This window comes from Cyanistes caeruleus, chromosome 26 (assembly GCF_971803275.1).
Source record: "Cyanistes caeruleus chromosome 26, bCyaCae1.hap1.1, whole genome shotgun sequence".
NCBI lineage: Eukaryota > Metazoa > Chordata > Aves > Passeriformes > Paridae > Cyanistes > Cyanistes caeruleus.
The window spans coordinates 32,073-52,113 of NC_141726.1; the positions used below are offsets into that span (position 1 = coordinate 32,073).

A 20,041-nucleotide genomic window follows, 5' to 3' on the forward strand; every position below is an offset into this window, starting at 1 on the left:
ACAAGTGGTGCCTGCAAAACCTCCAGAGTCACATTTGCAGTGAACAAAGACACCCACCTGCACATCATTTCAAATCCTGCCTTTGATCTCAGGTTCCGGTAACAACCTTCTCCCCATCCAATTACTTGTCTTACAATTGACATAGAAATATTAAATTCCTAAGAACTAAAGCGCTTTCAAAGTATAACCTACTTTTAAAGTAGACAAGATTTATTGTGGAAGCATTTGCTTTCTAGTCCTTGTCATTATCAAAGTCACTGATGCCTCATCAGCAGCTCCATAAGTGAGGCCTCCAAACACGATGTCTAGTTGCCTTTTGCTGAGCACTGTTTGCTGGCTGAGCTCTGATGATGGCAGTCTGGCACAAGTCCAGATTTTTGTTGGTGTTGCATTTGGTCAGGGTGTGATTTCAGCAGAGGAACCCCAGCAAAAGCATTTGCCATTGCAAAGGAAGTCAAACAGCCATCGTGGAAGTGCTCCATCCCTGGAAGTGTTCAAGGCCAGGGCGAAGCAACCTGGTTTAGTGAAGGTGACCCTGCTCATGGCAAGGGTGGAATGAGATGAGCTTTAAAGTCACTTCCAAGTCAAACCATTCTGTGATTCCATGATCCTTCAGAAGCAGCAACAGCAGGACACAACTGAGCAAAGAACAATTTGGTAAATGCTACTGTAGCAGGAGTCTTGACCTACAGATATCACTACAAAGTGACTATCCCAGAGGAGGACTTCCCTGTAAGGGTCACACCACTGCCTCACAGCCACATCCAGCCCCTTCTGCCTCCCTGGTGGCACTAGAGCTGGTCCTGGCTGAGCCCCTCTGACTGTGTGGCAGGTGGTGGCCCTGTCACCATCCCCTATGACTCTATAACCATGTGACCATGGTGTGCTGTGGGCATCCTTCTGCTGCCACACACTTCCAGGCGCAATCAAGTCTGTCCTGCACCCCTCTGACCATTGCTAAGTAGCAGAGGCAGCCGCTGGCAATGTGGGCTCACTGCTGCTAGCCACAGCATCCAGAAAACAGCTCAAATTAAAACTGGGAAATCTTTGCAATGGAGCAAGCACCAGGCTTCTGGTGGCGGCGGCAGCAGCAGCAGCAATGGTGCCCCTGGTCCACACCTCTGCCTGGTCCCAGCTCTCATCATAAATTGCTGCACTAACCTACTTGGAGAGGCATTAACTTTCTCTCCTAAAACAAGGTGCAATTAGTTGGGCTTAAAAGAACACCAAGCGGTGCTAATTACTCGCTAAAAGATGAATAGAATTAAGCCAGAGAAGCAGAAAATTACCTTTGTGGGAGATCTGTTGCAGAGTTTAACTGAACAAGGATGGTAGCTGGATTGACAATGAAGAATTTGTCTTTTAACACCAGTTCACTAGCACCTTGACTATCGCCTTTTGTTTGCTCCTGGAAATCACCTAGAGTTTTAATTAATAATTAAATAATAAATAATAACGTGCAAATAAATAATTAATCAATATTTACTTAATAATTAATAAATAGTATTTAATTAATATTTAATTAATAATCAATAAATGGTGAGGAGGTTTCTCCTCCTCCTCCCTGCTGCCTGGCGCCGACTTTTGCTTATTGCTGGCTTGCTGTAATTAATAAAAACCTTTCCTTATATATCTGTTTCTAGTGTATTTATAACAATAATTAATAAATATTAGCTAACTAACAAATAAATATTAAATATTTAATCAATTATTGATAAGTAATATTTAATTAATATTTAATAGTATTAAATAATCATTAGTAAATAATAACAAACTAATAAATAATAAATATTTAATTAAATAATGATTAACAAATAGTATTTAATAATAGTAGATAATATTTAATCATTATTTATTAATATTTAGTTAAACTAATACATATAAAGATAATATATCTTGTTAAAAGTAATTGTAATTAATAATAATTTTATTATTTTAATAAAACGAGCAAAACAAAGCAATGTAATAAAGAAAATCATTATTATTTTAAATAAAATCAAACTAAAAATAATAAAAATGAAAAAAACCCAGCTTTATTCCCGATATTTTAAACATTATCTTCAATCCAGAAACTACAAAACAGCTCCTCTCTGTCCCGCAGAAACAACAGCTCGTCTCCCTGTGCCACTCCAGACCCTGCACCCACCCTAGGGCCTAGAAGCCCACCCCAGAGTCAATGTCCCAGCCCCACAGTGAATTCAGCAGCAGCCCTACAGTGGCTATCAAAGACACAGACAAAATCCCAGCACTGCCAGCATTTCAGCTCCCATGTTACGGTCTCATTATTTTGGCCCTACCCATTTTGTTCTATTTCCAGTCACAGGACCCAGCCCCAACATCCCTATCACAGGCCTACAGTGATTCCAGCACACAGATCCTACAGTGGCAATCCCATTATCAGTCCCTATCCCAGCCCCCCAGTGATTTCAGCTCTAGCCCTGGAGAGCCCTTCCCAGCCCCACAGTGATTTCAGCTCTTGGCCCACAAGCTTTATTTCACTGCAAGCTCTTCTTCCAGCTCCAGATGCGTGTTTCTTCAGTGCTGCTGGCTGAAATTTCTCCAGGTTCAAGGCGCAGGATCTTCCTCCTGTCTCCAGCTCGGCAACATTTCAGCTCCCACCCTAGGGCCTAGAAGCCCACCCCAGAGTCAATGTCCCAGCCCCACAGTGAATTCAGCAGCAGCCCTACAGTGGCTATCAAAGACACAGACAAAATCCCAGCACTGCCAGCATTTCAGCTCCCATGTTACGGTCTCATTATTTTGGCCCTACCCATTTTGTTCTATTTCCAGTCACAGGACCCAGCCCCAACATCCATATCACAGGCCTACAGTGATTCCAGCACACAGATCCTACAGTGGCAATCCCATTATCAGTCCCTATCCCAGCCCCCCAGTGATTTCAGCTCTAGCCCTGGAGAGCCCTTCCCAGCCCCACAGTGATTTCAGCTCTTGGCCCACAAGCTTTATTTCACTGCAAGCTCTTCTTCCAGCTCCAGATGCGTGTTTCTTCAGTGCTGCTGGCTGAAATTTCTCCAGGTTCAAGGCGCAGGATCTTCCTCCTGTCTCCAGCACGGCAACATTTCAGCTCCCACCCTAGGGCCTAGAAGCCCACCCCAGAGTCAATGTCCCAGCCCCACAGTGAATTCAGCAGCAGCCCTACAGTGGCTATCAAAGACACAGACAAAATCCCAGCACTGCCAGCATTTCAGCTCCCATGTTACGGTCTCATTATTTTGGCCCTACCCATTTTGTTCTATTTCCAGTCACAGGACCCAGCCCCAACATCCATATCACAGGCCTACAGTGATTCCAGCACACAGATCCTACAGTGGCAATCCCATTATCAGTCCCTATCCCAGCCCCCCAGTGATTTCAGCTCTAGCCCTGGAGAGCCCTTCCCAGCCCCACAGTGATTTCAGCTCTTGGCCCACAAGCTTTATTTCACTGCAAGCTCTTCTTCCAGCTCCAGATGCGTGTTTCTTCAGTGCTGCTGGCTGAAATTTCTCCAGGTTCAAGGCGCAGGATCTTCCTCCTGTCTCCAGCTCGGCAACATTTCAGCTCCCACCCTAGGGCCTAGAAGCCCACCCCAGAGTCAATGTCCCAGCCCCACAGTGAATTCAGCAGCAGCCCTACAGTGGCTATCAAAGACACAGACAAAATCCCAGCACTGCCAGCATTTCAGCTCCCATGTTACGGTCTCATTATTTTGGCCCTACCCATTTTGTTCTATTTCCAGTCACAGGACCCAGCCCCAACATCCATATCACAGGCCTACAGTGATTCCAGCACACAGATCCTACAGTGGCAATCCCATTATCAGTCCCTATCCCAGCCCCCCAGTGATTTCAGCTCTAGCCCTGGAGAGCCCTTCCCAGCCCCACAGTGATTTCAGCTCTTGGCCCACAAGCTTTATTTCACTGCAAGCTCTTCTTCCAGCTCCAGATGCGTGTTTCTTCAGTGCTGCTGGCTGAAATTTCTCCAGGTTCAAGGCGCAGGATCTTCCTCCTGTCTCCAGCTCGGCAACATTTCAGCTCCCACCCTAGGGCCTAGAAGCCCACCCCAGAGTCAATGTCCCAGCCCCACAGTGAATTCAGCAGCAGCCCTACAGTGGCTATCAAAGACACAGACAAAATCCCAGCACTGCCAGCATTTCAGCTCCCATGTTACGGTCTCATTATTTTGGCCCTACCCATTTTGTTCTATTTCCAGTCACAGGACCCAGCCCCAACATCCCTATCACAGGCCTACAGTGATTCCAGCACACAGATCCTACAGTGGCAATCCCATTATCAGTCCCTATCCCAGCCCCCCAGTGATTTCAGCTCTAGCCCTGGAGAGCCCTTCCCAGCCCCACAGTGATTTCAGCTCTTGGCCCACAAGCTTTATTTCACTGCAAGCTCTTCTTCCAGCTCCAGATGCGTGTTTCTTCAGTGCTGCTGGCTGAAATTTCTCCAGGTTCAAGGCGCAGGATCTTCCTCCTGTCTCCAGCTCGGCAACATTTCAGCTCCCACCCTAGGGCCTAGAAGCCCACCCCAGAGTCAATGTCCCAGCCCCACAGTGAATTCAGCAGCAGCCCTACAGTGGCTATCAAAGACACAGACAAAATCCCAGCACTGCCAGCATTTCAGCTCCCATGTTACGGTCTCATTATTTTGGCCCTACCCATTTTGTTCTATTTCCAGTCACAGGACCCAGCCCCAACATCCATATCACAGGCCTACAGTGATTCCAGCACACAGATCCTACAGTGGCAATCCCATTATCAGTCCCTATCCCAGCCCCCCAGTGATTTCAGCTCTAGCCCTGGAGAGCCCTTCCCAGCCCCACAGTGATTTCAGCTCTTGGCCCACAAGCTTTATTTCACTGCAAGCTCTTCTTCCAGCTCCAGATGCGTGTTTCTTCAGTGCTGCTGGCTGAAATTTCTCCAGGTTCAAGGCGCAGGATCTTCCTCCTGTCTCCAGCTCGGCAACATTTCAGCTCCCACCCTAGGGCCTAGAAGCCCACCCCAGAGTCAATGTCCCAGCCCCACAGTGAATTCAGCAGCAGCCCTACAGTGGCTATCAAAGACACAGACAAAATCCCAGCACTGCCAGCATTTCAGCTCCCATGTTACGGTCTCATTATTTTGGCCCTACCCATTTTGTTCTATTTCCAGTCACAGGACCCAGCCCCAACATCCATATCACAGGCCTACAGTGATTCCAGCACACAGATCCTACAGTGGCAATCCCATTATCAGTCCCTATCCCAGCCCCCCAGTGATTTCAGCTCTAGCCCTGGAGAGCCCTTCCCAGCCCCACAGTGATTTCAGCTCTTGGCCCACAAGCTTTATTTCACTGCAAGCTCTTCTTCCAGCTCCAGATGCGTGTTTCTTCAGTGCTGCTGGCTGAAATTTCTCCAGGTTCAAGGCGCAGGATCTTCCTCCTGTCTCCAGCTCGGCAACATTTCAGCTCCCACCCTAGGGCCTAGAAGCCCACCCCAGAGTCAATGTCCCAGCCCCACAGTGAATTCAGCAGCAGCCCTACAGTGGCTATCAAAGACACAGACAAAATCCCAGCACTGCCAGCATTTCAGCTCCCATGTTACGGTCTCATTATTTTGGCCCTACCCATTTTGTTCTATTTCCAGTCACAGGACCCAGCCCCAACATCCATATCACAGGCCTACAGTGATTCCAGCACACAGATCCTACAGTGGCAATCCCATTATCAGTCCCTATCCCAGCCCCCCAGTGATTTCAGCTCTAGCCCTGGAGAGCCCTTCCCAGCCCCACAGTGATTTCAGCTCTTGGCCCACAAGCTTTATTTCACTGCAAGCTCTTCTTCCAGCTCCAGATGCGTGTTTCTTCAGTGCTGCTGGCTGAAATTTCTCCAGGTTCAAGGCGCAGGATCTTCCTCCTGTCTCCAGCTCGGCAACATTTCAGCTCCCACCCTAGGGCCTAGAAGCCCACCCCAGAGTCAATGTCCCAGCCCCACAGTGAATTCAGCAGCAGCCCTACAGTGGCTATCAAAGACACAGACAAAATCCCAGCACTGCCAGCATTTCAGCTCCCATGTTACGGTCTCATTATTTTGGCCCTACCCATTTTGTTCTATTTCCAGTCACAGGACCCAGCCCCAACATCCATATCACAGGCCTACAGTGATTCCAGCACACAGATCCTACAGTGGCAATCCCATTATCAGTCCCTATCCCAGCCCCCCAGTGATTTCAGCTCTAGCCCTGGAGAGCCCTTCCCAGCCCCACAGTGATTTCAGCTCTTGGCCCACAAGCTTTATTTCACTGCAAGCTCTTCTTCCAGCTCCAGATGCGTGTTTCTTCAGTGCTGCTGGCTGAAATTTCTCCAGGTTCAAGGCGCAGGATCTTCCTCCTGTCTCCAGCTCGGCAACATTTCAGCTCCCACCCTAGGGCCTAGAAGCCCACCCCAGAGTCAATGTCCCAGCCCCACAGTGAATTCAGCAGCAGCCCTACAGTGGCTATCAAAGACACAGACAAAATCCCAGCACTGCCAGCATTTCAGCTCCCATGTTACGGTCTCATTATTTTGGCCCTACCCATTTTGTTCTATTTCCAGTCACAGGACCCAGCCCCAACATCCATATCACAGGCCTACAGTGATTCCAGCACACAGATCCTACAGTGGCAATCCCATTATCAGTCCCTATCCCAGCCCCCCAGTGATTTCAGCTCTAGCCCTGGAGAGCCCTCCCCAGCCCCACAGTGATTTCAGCTCTTGGCCCACAAGCTTTATTTCACTGCAAGCTCTTCTTCCAGCTCCAGATGCGTGTTTCTTCAGTGCTGCTGGCTGAAATTTCTCCAGGTTCAAGGCGCAGGATCTTCCTCCTGTCTCCAGCTCGGCAACATTTCAGCTCCCACCCTAGGGCCTAGAAGCCCACCCCAGAGTCAATGTCCCAGCCCCACAGTGAATTCAGCAGCAGCCCTACAGTGGCTATCAAAGACACAGACAAAATCCCAGCACTGCCAGCATTTCAGCTCCCATGTTACGGTCTCATTATTTTGGCCCTACCCATTTTGTTCTATTTCCAGTCACAGGACCCAGCCCCAACATCCATATCACAGGCCTACAGTGATTCCAGCACACAGATCCTACAGTGGCAATCCCATTATCAGTCCCTATCCCAGCCCCCCAGTGATTTCAGCTCTAGCCCTGGAGAGCCCTTCCCAGCCCCACAGTGATTTCAGCTCTTGGCCCACAAGCTTTATTTCACTGCAAGCTCTTCTTCCAGCTCCAGATGCGTGTTTCTTCAGTGCTGCTGGCTGAAATTTCTCCAGGTTCAAGGCGCGGGATCTTCCTCCTGTCTCCAGCTCGGCAACATTTCAGCTCCCACCCTAGGGCCTAGAAGCCCACCCCAGAGTCAATGTCCCAGCCCCACAGTGAATTCAGCAGCAGCCCTACAGTGGCTATCAAAGACACAGACAAAATCCCAGCACTGCCAGCATTTCAGCTCCCATGTTACGGTCTCATTATTTTGGCCCTACCCATTTTGTTCTATTTCCAGTCACAGGACCCAGCCCCAACATCCATATCACAGGCCTACAGTGATTCCAGCACACAGATCCTACAGTGGCAATCCCATTATCAGTCCCTATCCCAGCCCCCCAGTGATTTCAGCTCTAGCCCTGGAGAGCCCTCCCCAGCCCCACAGTGATTTCAGCTCTTGGCCCACAAGCTTTATTTCACTGCAAGCTCTTCTTCCAGCTCCAGATGCGTGTTTCTTCAATGCTGCTGGCTGAAATTTCTCCAGGTTCAAGGCGCAGGATCTTCCTCCTGTCTCCAGCTCGGCAACATTTCAGCTCCCACCCTAGGGCCTAGAAGCCCACCCCAGAGTCAATGTCCCAGCCCCACAGTGAATTCAGCAGCAGCCCTACAGTGGCTATCAAAGACACAGACAAAATCCCAGCACTGCCAGCATTTCAGCTCCCATGTTACGGTCTCATTATTTTGGCCCTACCCATTTTGTTCTATTTCCAGTCACAGGACCCAGCCCCAACATCCATATCACAGGCCTACAGTGATTCCAGCACACAGATCCTACAGTGGCAATCCCATTATCAGTCCCTATCCCAGCCCCCCAGTGATTTCAGCTCTAGCCCTGGAGAGCCCTTCCCAGCCCCACAGTGATTTCAGCTCTTGGCCCACAAGCTTTATTTCACTGCAAGCTCTTCTTCCAGCTCCAGATGTGTGTTTCTTCAGTGCTGCTGGCTGAAATTTCTCCAGGTTCAAGGCGCAGGATCTTCCTCCTGTCTCCAGCTCGGCAACATTTCAGCTCCCACCCTAGGGCCTAGAAGCCCACCCCAGAGTCAATGTCCCAGCCCCACAGTGAATTCAGCAGCAGCCCTACAGTGGCTATCAAAGACACAGACAAAATCCCAGCACTGCCAGCATTTCAGCTCCCATGTTACGGTCTCATTATTTTGGCCCTACCCATTTTGTTCTATTTCCAGTCACAGGACCCAGCCCCAACATCCATATCACAGGCCTACAGTGATTCCAGCACACAGATCCTACAGTGGCAATCCCATTATCAGTCCCTATCCCAGCCCCCCAGTGATTTCAGCTCTAGCCCTGGAGAGCCCTTCCCAGCCCCACAGTGATTTCAGCTCTTGGCCCACAAGCTTTATTTCACTGCAAGCTCTTCTTCCAGCTCCAGATGCGTGTTTCTTCAGTGCTGCTGGCTGAAATTTCTCCAGGTTCAAGGCGCAGGATCTTCCTCCTGTCTCCAGCACGGCAACATTTCAGCTCCCACCCTAGGGCCTAGAAGCCCACCCCAGAGTCAATGTCCCAGCCCCACAGTGAATTCAGCAGCAGCCCTACAGTGGCTATCAAAGACACAGACAAAATCCCAGCACTGCCAGCATTTCAGCTCCCATGTTACGGTCTCATTATTTTGGCCCTACCCATTTTGTTCTATTTCCAGTCACAGGACCCAGCCCCAACATCCCTATCACAGGCCTACAGTGATTCCAGCACACAGATCCTACAGTGGCAATCCCATTATCAGTCCCTATCCCAGCCCCCCAGTGATTTCAGCTCTAGCCCTGGAGAGCCCTTCCCAGCCCCACAGTGATTTCAGCTCTTGGCCCACAAGCTTTATTTCACTGCAAGCTCTTCTTCCAGCTCCAGATGCGTGTTTCTTCAGTGCTGCTGGCTGAAATTTCTCCAGGTTCAAGGCGCAGGATCTTCCTCCTGTCTCCAGCTCGGCAACATTTCAGCTCCCACCCTAGGGCCTAGAAGCCCACCCCAGAGTCAATGTCCCAGCCCCACAGTGAATTCAGCAGCAGCCCTACAGTGGCTATCAAAGACACAGACAAAATCCCAGCACTGCCAGCATTTCAGCTCCCATGTTACGGTCTCATTATTTTGGCCCTACCCATTTTGTTCTATTTCCAGTCACAGGACCCAGCCCCAACATCCATATCACAGGCATACAGTGATTCCAGCACACAGATCCTACAGTGGCAATCCCATTATCAGTCCCTATCCCAGCCCCCCAGTGATTTCAGCTCTAGCCCTGGAGAGCCCTTCCCAGCCCCACAGTGATTTCAGCTCTTGGCCCACAAGCTTTATTTCACTGCAAGCTCTTCTTCCAGCTCCAGATGCGTGTTTCTTCAGTGCTGCTGGCTGAAATTTCTCCAGGTTCAAGGCGCAGGATCTTCCTCCTGTCTCCAGCTCGGCAACATTTCAGCTCCCACCCTAGGGCCTAGAAGCCCACCCCAGAGTCAATGTCCCAGCCCCACAGTGAATTCAGCAGCAGCCCTACAGTGGCTATCAAAGACACAGACAAAATCCCAGCACTGCCAGCATTTCAGCTCCCATGTTACGGTCTCATTATTTTGGCCCTACCCATTTTGTTCTATTTCCAGTCACAGGACCCAGCCCCAACATCCCTATCACAGGCCTACAGTGATTCCAGCACACAGATCCTACAGTGGCAATCCCATTATCAGTCCCTATCCCAGCCCCCCAGTGATTTCAGCTCTAGCCCTGGAGAGCCCTTCCCAGCCCCACAGTGATTTCAGCTCTTGGCCCACAAGCTTTATTTCACTGCAAGCTCTTCTTCCAGCTCCAGATGCGTGTTTCTTCAGTGCTGCTGGCTGAAATTTCTCCAGGTTCAAGGCGCAGGATCTTCCTCCTGTCTCCAGCTCGGCAACATTTCAGCTCCCACCCTAGGGCCTAGAAGCCCACCCCAGAGTCAATGTCCCAGCCCCACAGTGAATTCAGCAGCAGCCCTACAGTGGCTATCAAAGACACAGACAAAATCCCAGCACTGCCAGCATTTCAGCTCCCATGTTACGGTCTCATTATTTTGGCCCTACCCATTTTGTTCTATTTCCAGTCACAGGACCCAGCCCCAACATCCATATCACAGGCCTACAGTGATTCCAGCACACAGATCCTACAGTGGCAATCCCATTATCAGTCCCTATCCCAGCCCCCCAGTGATTTCAGCTCTAGCCCTGGAGAGCCCTTCCCAGCCCCACAGTGATTTCAGCTCTTGGCCCACAAGCTTTATTTCACTGCAAGCTCTTCTTCCAGCTCCAGATGCGTGTTTCTTCAGTGCTGCTGGCTGAAATTTCTCCAGGTTCAAGGCGCAGGATCTTCCTCCTGTCTCCAGCTCGGCAACATTTCAGCTCCCACCCTAGGGCCTAGAAGCCCACCCCAGAGTCAATGTCCCAGCCCCACAGTGAATTCAGCAGCAGCCCTACAGTGGCTATCAAAGACACAGACAAAATCCCAGCACTGCCAGCATTTCAGCTCCCATGTTACGGTCTCATTATTTTGGCCCTACCCATTTTGTTCTATTTCCAGTCACAGGACCCAGCCCCAACATCCATATCACAGGCCTACAGTGATTCCAGCACACAGATCCTACAGTGGCAATCCCATTATCAGTCCCTATCCCAGCCCCCCAGTGATTTCAGCTCTAGCCCTGGAGAGCCCTTCCCAGCCCCACAGTGATTTCAGCTCTTGGCCCACAAGCTTTATTTCACTGCAAGCTCTTCTTCCAGCTCCAGATGCGTGTTTCTTCAGTGCTGCTGGCTGAAATTTCTCCAGGTTCAAGGCGCAGGATCTTCCTCCTGTCTCCAGCTCGGCAACATTTCAGCTCCCACCCTAGGGCCTAGAAGCCCACCCCAGAGTCAATGTCCCAGCCCCACAGTGAATTCAGCAGCAGCCCTACAGTGGCTATCAAAGACACAGACAAAATCCCAGCACTGCCAGCATTTCAGCTCCCATGTTACGGTCTCATTATTTTGGCCCTACCCATTTTGTTCTATTTCCAGTCACAGGACCCAGCCCCAACATCCATATCACAGGCCTACAGTGATTCCAGCACACAGATCCTACAGTGGCAATCCCATTATCAGTCCCTATCCCAGCCCCCCAGTGATTTCAGCTCTAGCCCTGGAGAGCCCTTCCCAGCCCCACAGTGATTTCAGCTCTTGGCCCACAAGCTTTATTTCACTGCAAGCTCTTCTTCCAGCTCCAGATGCGTGTTTCTTCAGTGCTGCTGGCTGAAATTTCTCCAGGTTCAAGGCGCAGGATCTTCCTCCTGTCTCCAGCTCGGCAACATTTCAGCTCCCACCCTAGGGCCTAGAAGCCCACCCCAGAGTCAATGTCCCAGCCCCACAGTGAATTCAGCAGCAGCCCTACAGTGGCTATCAAAGACACAGACAAAATCCCAGCACTGCCAGCATTTCAGCTCCCATGTTACGGTCTCATTATTTTGGCCCTACCCATTTTGTTCTATTTCCAGTCACAGGACCCAGCCCCAACATCCATATCACAGGCCTACAGTGATTCCAGCACACAGATCCTACAGTGGCAATCCCATTATCAGTCCCTATCCCAGCCCCCCAGTGATTTCAGCTCTAGCCCTGGAGAGCCCTTCCCAGCCCCACAGTGATTTCAGCTCTTGGCCCACAAGCTTTATTTCACTGCAAGCTCTTCTTCCAGCTCCAGATGCGTGTTTCTTCAGTGCTGCTGGCTGAAATTTCTCCAGGTTCAAGGCGCAGGATCTTCCTCCTGTCTCCAGCTCGGCAACATTTCAGCTCCCACCCTAGGGCCTAGAAGCCCACCCCAGAGTCAATGTCCCAGCCCCACAGTGAATTCAGCAGCAGCCCTACAGTGGCTATCAAAGACACAGACAAAATCCCAGCACTGCCAGCATTTCAGCTCCCATGTTACGGTCTCATTATTTTGGCCCTACCCATTTTGTTCTATTTCCAGTCACAGGACCCAGCCCCAACATCCCTATCACAGGCCTACAGTGATTCCAGCACACAGATCCTACAGTGGCAATCCCATTATCAGTCCCTATCCCAGCCCCCCAGTGATTTCAGCTCTAGCCCTGGAGAGCCCTTCCCAGCCCCACAGTGATTTCAGCTCTTGGCCCACAAGCTTTATTTCACTGCAAGCTCTTCTTCCAGCTCCAGATGCGTGTTTCTTCAGTGCTGCTGGCTGAAATTTCTCCAGGTTCAAGGCGCAGGATCTTCCTCCTGTCTCCAGCTCGGCAACATTTCAGCTCCCACCCTAGGGCCTAGAAGCCCACCCCAGAGTCAATGTCCCAGCCCCACAGTGAATTCAGCAGCAGCCCTACAGTGGCTATCAAAGACACAGACAAAATCCCAGCACTGCCAGCATTTCAGCTCCCATGTTACGGTCTCATTATTTTGGCCCTACCCATTTTGTTCTATTTCCAGTCACAGGACCCAGCCCCAACATCCATATCACAGGCCTACAGTGATTCCAGCACACAGATCCTACAGTGGCAATCCCATTATCAGTCCCTATCCCAGCCCCCCAGTGATTTCAGCTCTAGCCCTGGAGAGCCCTTCCCAGCCCCACAGTGATTTCAGCTCTTGGCCCACAAGCTTTATTTCACTGCAAGCTCTTCTTCCAGCTCCAGATGCGTGTTTCTTCAGTGCTGCTGGCTGAAATTTCTCCAGGTTCAAGGCGCAGGATCTTCCTCCTGTCTCCAGCTCGGCAACATTTCAGCTCCCACCCTAGGGCCTAGAAGCCCACCCCAGAGTCAATGTCCCAGCCCCACAGTGAATTCAGCAGCAGCCTTACAGTGGCTATCAAAGACACAGACAAAATCCCAGCACTGCCAGCATTTCAGCTCCCATGTTACGGTCTCATTATTTTGGCCCTACCCATTTTGTTCTATTTCCAGTCACAGGACCCAGCCCCAACATCCATATCACAGGCCTACAGTGATTCCAGCACACAGATCCTACAGTGGCAATCCCATTATCAGTCCCTATCCCAGCCCCCCAGTGATTTCAGCTCTAGCCCTGGAGAGCCCTTCCCAGCCCCACAGTGATTTCAGCTCTTGGCCCACAAGCTTTATTTCACTGCAAGCTCTTCTTCCAGCTCCAGATGCGTGTTTCTTCAGTGCTGCTGGCTGAAATTTCTCCAGGTTCAAGGCGCAGGATCTTCCTCCTGTCTCCAGCTCGGCAACATTTCAGCTCCCACCCTAGGGCCTAGAAGCCCACCCCAGAGTCAATGTCCCAGCCCCACAGTGAATTCAGCAGCAGCCCTACAGTGGCTATCAAAGACACAGACAAAATCCCAGCACTGCCAGCATTTCAGCTCCCATGTTACGGTCTCATTATTTTGGCCCTACCCATTTTGTTCTATTTCCAGTCACAGGACCCAGCCCCAACATCCATATCACAGGCCTACAGTGATTCCAGCACACAGATCCTACAGTGGCAATCCCATTATCAGTCCCTATCCCAGCCCCCCAGTGATTTCAGCTCTAGCCCTGGAGAGCCCTTCCCAGCCCCACAGTGATTTCAGCTCTTGGCCCACAAGCTTTATTTCACTGCAAGCTCTTCTTCCAGCTCCAGATGCGTGTTTCTTCAGTGCTGCTGGCTGAAATTTCTCCAGGTTCAAGGCGCAGGATCTTCCTCCTGTCTCCAGCTCGGCAACATTTCAGCTCCCACCCTAGGGCCTAGAAGCCCACCCCAGAGTCAATGTCCCAGCCCCACAGTGAATTCAGCAGCAGCCCTACAGTGGCTATCAAAGACACAGACAAAATCCCAGCACTGCCAGCATTTCAGCTCCCATGTTACGGTCTCATTATTTTGGCCCTACCCATTTTGTTCTATTTCCAGTCACAGGACCCAGCCCCAACATCCATATCACAGGCCTACAGTGATTCCAGCACACAGATCCTACAGTGGCAATCCCATTATCAGTCCCTATCCCAGCCCCCCAGTGATTTCAGCTCTAGCCCTGGAGAGCCCTTCCCAGCCCCACAGTGATTTCAGCTCTTGGCCCACAAGCTTTATTTCACTGCAAGCTCTTCTTCCAGCTCCAGATGCGTGTTTCTTCAGTGCTGCTGGCTGAAATTTCTCCAGGTTCAAGGCGCAGGATCTTCCTCCTGTCTCCAGCTCGGCAACATTTCAGCTCCCACCCTAGGGCCTAGAAGCCCACCCCAGAGTCAATGTCCCAGCCCCACAGTGAATTCAGCAGCAGCCCTACAGTGGCTATCAAAGACACAGACAAAATCCCAGCACTGCCAGCATTTCAGCTCCCATGTTACGGTCTCATTATTTTGGCCCTACCCATTTTGTTCTATTTCCAGTCACAGGACCCAGCCCCAACATCCATATCACAGGCCTACAGTGATTCCAGCACACAGATCCTACAGTGGCAATCCCATTATCAGTCCCTATCCCAGCCCCCCAGTGATTTCAGCTCTAGCCCTGGAGAGCCCTTCCCAGCCCCACAGTGATTTCAGCTCTTGGCCCACAAGCTTTATTTCACTGCAAGCTCTTCTTCCAGCTCCAGATGCGTGTTTCTTCAGTGCTGCTGGCTGAAATTTCTCCAGGTTCAAGGCGCAGGATCTTCCTCCTGTCTCCAGCTCGGCAACATTTCAGCTCCCACCCTAGGGCCTAGAAGCCCACCCCAGAGTCAATGTCCCAGCCCCACAGTGAATTCAGCAGCAGCCCTACAGTGGCTATCAAAGACACAGACAAAATCCCAGCACTGCCAGCATTTCAGCTCCCATGTTACGGTCTCATTATTTTGGCCCTACCCATTTTGTTCTATTTCCAGTCACAGGACCCAGCCCCAACATCCATATCACAGGCCTACAGTGATTCCAGCACACAGATCCTACAGTGGCAATCCCATTATCAGTCCCTATCCCAGCCCCCCAGTGATTTCAGCTCTAGCCCTGGAGAGCCCTTCCCAGCCCCACAGTGATTTCAGCTCTTGGCCCACAAGCTTTATTTCACTGCAAGCTCTTCTTCCAGCTCCAGATGCGTGTTTCTTCAGTGCTGCTGGCTGAAATTTCTCCAGGTTCAAGGCGCAGGATCTTCCTCCTGTCTCCAGCTCGGCAACATTTCAGCTCCCACCCTAGGGCCTAGAAGCCCACCCCAGAGTCAATGTCCCAGCCCCACAGTGAATTCAGCAGCAGCCCTACAGTGGCTATCAAAGACACAGACAAAATCCCAGCACTGCCAGCATTTCAGCTCCCATGTTACGGTCTCATTATTTTGGCCCTACCCATTTTGTTCTATTTCCAGTCACAGGACCCAGCCCCAACATCCATATCACAGGCCTACAGTGATTCCAGCACACAGATCCTACAGTGGCAATCCCATTATCAGTCCCTATCCCAGCCCCCCAGTGATTTCAGCTCTAGCCCTGGAGAGCCCTTCCCAGCCCCACAGTGATTTCAGCTCTTGGCCCACAAGCTTTATTTCACTGCAAGCTCTTCTTCCAGCTCCAGATGCGTGTTTCTTCAGTGCTGCTGGCTGAAATTTCTCCAGGTTCAAGGCGCAGGATCTTCCTCCTGTCTCCAGCACGGCAACATTTCAGCTCCCACCCTAGGGCCTAGAAGCCCACCCCAGAGTCAATGTCCCAGCCCCACAGTGAATTCAGCAGCAGCCCTACAGTGGCTATCAAAGACACAGGCAAAATCCCGGCACTGCCAGAGGTTCAGCTCCCATGTTACAGTCCCCTTTTTTTGGCCCTACCCATTTTGTTCTATTTCCAGTCACAGGACCCAGCCCCAACATCCATATCACAGGCCTAGAGAGATTCCAGCACACAGATCCTACAGTGGCAATCGCATTATCAATCCATATCCCAGCCCCACATTGATTTCAGCACCAGTCCTACAGTGGCTATCACAGACGCAGGCAAAATCCCAGCACTGCCAGCTTTTCAGCTCTCATATTACAGCCCCCTGTTTTTGGCCCTGACTGTCTTGTTCTATTTCCAATCACAGGACCCAGCCCCAACATCCATATCACAGGCCTAGAGAGATTCCAGCACACAGATCCGACAGTGGCAATCCCATTAGCAGTCCCTATCCCAGCCCCACAGTGATTTCAGCTCTAGCCCTGGAGAGCCCTTCCCAGCCCCAGTGATTTCAGCTCTTGGCCCACAAGCTTTATTTCACTGCAAGCTCTCTTCTTCCAGCTCCACATCCGCTTCTTTTTCCCCCTCTCTGGTAGGTGAAGCTGCTCCAGTTTGAGATAAAGTGTCTTTTTCCTTGGTTCCAGCTCTGAGGTTTCACCTCCAGGCTGAGAAATGCCACTCCCACCCCATCCCAACCCCAAAGCAATCTTTACTGTATTTACAGCCTGCCCCGTTGTGTACCATTCTATGCTTGCTTCCCACATGTACAGTCACTATCCCCTCAGAACAGTGTTTCCAGCAGTCCCCATACCAGCCCCAGTGATTTCAGCTTCAGTCCCACAAGCTTTATTTGACTGCCAGCTCTTGTGCTGCGCTTCTGCCTCCTCATCTTCCCAGCAGTGACACATCATGCTGCTTTCTGGCTCTCCAGGCAGGATCTCTGTTTTAGCTCTAGCTCTCTGTGGTTTGAGTTTAGCTCTTGAACCCACATTCCAGCCCCAACCTGACCATCCTTACTGCAGGAACAGCTTTGCAAGGCCCTATCCCAGCCCTTACTCTGACTTCAGCTCCAGCCATGCAGTTTGCATCCCAGCTCCATATTCCTTATCCCAGCCCCACAACAGTTTTATTCTAAACCCTACCATGTTTCTGTCTGCTCCAGCTCTGCTTCCTCAGTTCCAGCTCCTCAGCTTCCCACTACTGGTGGCTGAAAGCTGCTCCTGCTTCTCACTGCAGCCCGGGGCTGTTGATAAGGCCACAAATCAGTTATTATTATCACTTCAATGTCTCTAGATACTGTCCGACCCACCCTAATGGGAGCCCAACTTTGGGGCCACTTGAGGCCTCAAGCCCAACAGGTACCTTCCCCTTCCCCCTGGGTCTCAGCCCAGCACTGGCCCAAAGGCCCCCCCCTCACCCCCCCCAGGCAGAACCAGGGGCTGGGAATAGCCATTGGGCCCCTGCTCCCCCATCCCAAAAGGTGCCCTTGGGCCCTCTCAGCCCCTCAGACTCTCCTTGGTACCAGCAGACAGGGGCTGCTAATCCCCCAGGCACCTCCTGCAGGCCCTGAGCTGCAGCTCCATCCCCTTCCCCCATGGCATTTATCCAGCTCCAGCCTCAGTATTTCCATTGCCCCACATTGGTTTAGGCATGATTCCAGTGCCAAGGTCTTTATTCCACACCCTGGGGCTTTATGTCTCCACTGGTCCCACCATGGGTGTTTCAGCCCCAGCCCCACAATCTCTACTGAATTAACATCAGCTATCCAGCAAAAAAGCCCCTAAAGTAATTAATTTTAATAATTAATTAATAAATAATATTTAATTAATAACTAAATCATAAATAATAATAATGAACTCATAAATAATCAATATTTTATTAATTAATAATTTATATTTATTTAAGATTTAATTAATAATCAATAAATATTAATAAGTATTAGCTAACTAATAAATAAAAATATTTAATTAAATAATTATTAATAAATATTTAATTAATATTTAATAGTATTAAATAATTAGTAAATAACAAACTAATAAATAATAAATATTTAATTAAATAATGATTAACAAATAGTATTTAATAATAGATAATATTTAATCATTATTTATTAATACTTAGTTAAACTAATACATATAAGGATAACAATATATCTTGTTAAAAGTAATTATAATTAATAATAATTTTATTATTTTAATAAAACGAGCAAAACAAAGCAACGTAATAAAGAAAATCATTATTATTTTAAATAAAATCAAACTAAAATAATAAAAACGAAAAAACCCAGCTTTATTCTCGATATTTTAAACATTATCTTCAATCCAGAAACTACAAAACAGCTCCTCTCTGTCCCGCAGAAGCAGCAGCTCGTCTCCCTGTGCCACTCCAGACCCCGCACCCGCCTCCGGCCGCCCGAAAAGCCCAGGACGTGGCAGAAAGAATTGGCCATGACCGGCCCCGCCGCCCCAGGACACCGCCAGCCCCCAGATGCTGGCCCCAGCAGACGCGGGCATGGCGCCCGACCTCACCGGCGCTCCCCAGTTCAGTGAGCGCAGGGCTCCCGTCCTGGCGCACCGGCGCTCCCTGGATCGCTCACGCCGCCGCTCGCCGCCGCTCGCCGCCGCCGCCGCCGCCGCCGCCGCCGCCTCTCCACCGCTCGCCGCCGAACTAACGCCCGCACCCCTCCAGCTCACGCTATTTATGGCCCACGGCCGGCCAGCCCAGCCAATCACAGCCCGAGGCAGCGCCAGGCCCGCCAATCCCAGCCCGCCCATTCCCGCCGCGCTCGCCTCCGCGACCCCCCGCTGTCCCCTCAGGCCCCGCTCCCGCGATCCCGCCCGCTCCCCCCCTTCTCCCCGTTTCTTTGGGCGAAGTTACGGCCGGGACCTGAACGGAGAGCCCCCGCCCACCCTTCCCGGGACCCAGCAGCACCTCTCGGGGCTGCGGCAGCTCGGCTCTGCCGGCTCCCAAAGCGACAGCGGCCGGAGCGGCACCCCAGCAAAACGGGGGAGCGGGAACGGGCCACGACTGAGCGGGCTGAGCTTGGCGGGACCGCGCCTGGATTCAAAGGGCGGCTGTGATTGGCCACCTAGAACCCTGACCTAGAACCCTGACCTAGAACCATAACCTAGAACCCTGACCTAGAACCATAACCTAGAACCCTGACTTAGAACCATAACCTAGAACCCTGACCTAGAACCATAATCTAGAACCCTGACCTAGAACCCTGACCTAGAACCCTGACCTAGAACCCTGACCTAGAACCATAATCTAGAACCCTGACCTAGAACCCTAACCTAGAACCATAATCTAGAACCATAACCTAGAACCCTGACCTAGAACCCTGACCTAGAACCATAATCTAGAACCCTGACCTAGAACCCTGACCTAGAACCATGACCTAGAACCCTGACCTAGAACCATGACCTAGAACCATAACCTGGAACCCTGACCTAGAACCGTAATCTAGAACCATGACCTAGAACCCTGAACTAGAACCCTGAACTAGAACCAATCCACCGGGATTGGCGGAAGCTTTGAGGCTGCGGCCCATGGGAGCGCGACGTGCTCAGTTGGGCGGAGCCAGGGGTGCTCGCAGGGTCCGCGGTCGCCCTGGGCCCCGCTCACCAGACTCCCGTCCCCTTCTCCGGCCCTCTCTATTGCCCTGGTCCCGCCTAAAAGGCCCCCGCAGAGCCTCTATCGGAGCGCCCCAGCGGCACTCGGGGCAGGGGGCGGGGAGAGGCGTAGCCACCAGCTCGCCCGGGTGTGGTGCCAGCTCGCAAAGCTGCGATGGCAGCGCGGAGCAGGGAGCGGCGGTGGGGAGGGCGTGCACAGCTCGCTGCGGGCTCTGAGCGCCTCTTCCCTCGCAGCGGTTCCTCTTCTGCGGGGACTTGGACTGCCCGATTAGGTGCTGGCCGAGGTAAACACCTTAGCAAAATACCTAAGTGCCCGCCCCTCTCCTGCTGCAGGTCCGCTGCTCACCGTCCTTCTCCCCGCAGTCCGTCCGTGAAGCTGAAACTGATCTGCCGCCCGCCACTGCTGCTATTCTTAGCCGCCGGCCTGCACGGCCGCCGCTCCTTTTAGCGCAGTGTCCCTGCTCCCAGCCGTGTCACTTTACACACTTAACGCTATTTCACCCCT

The 20,041-nt window shown here is 51.2% G+C and overlaps 1 long non-coding RNA gene across 1 annotated transcript; it reads right to left on the reverse strand.

The window, feature by feature from the left end:
• Positions 1 to 244: 244 nt before the first annotated feature.
• On the reverse strand, positions 245 to 18,660 carry LOC147649238 (uncharacterized). The gene is made up of 4 exons (XR_015279334.1): positions 18,430 to 18,660; positions 17,044 to 17,144; positions 1,290 to 1,419; positions 245 to 638 (listed from the first exon to the last, which is right to left on the reverse strand). It is a non-coding gene; the product is annotated as an uncharacterized LOC147649238 (long non-coding RNA).
• Between the last annotated feature and the right edge of the window lie 1,381 nt (positions 18,661 to 20,041).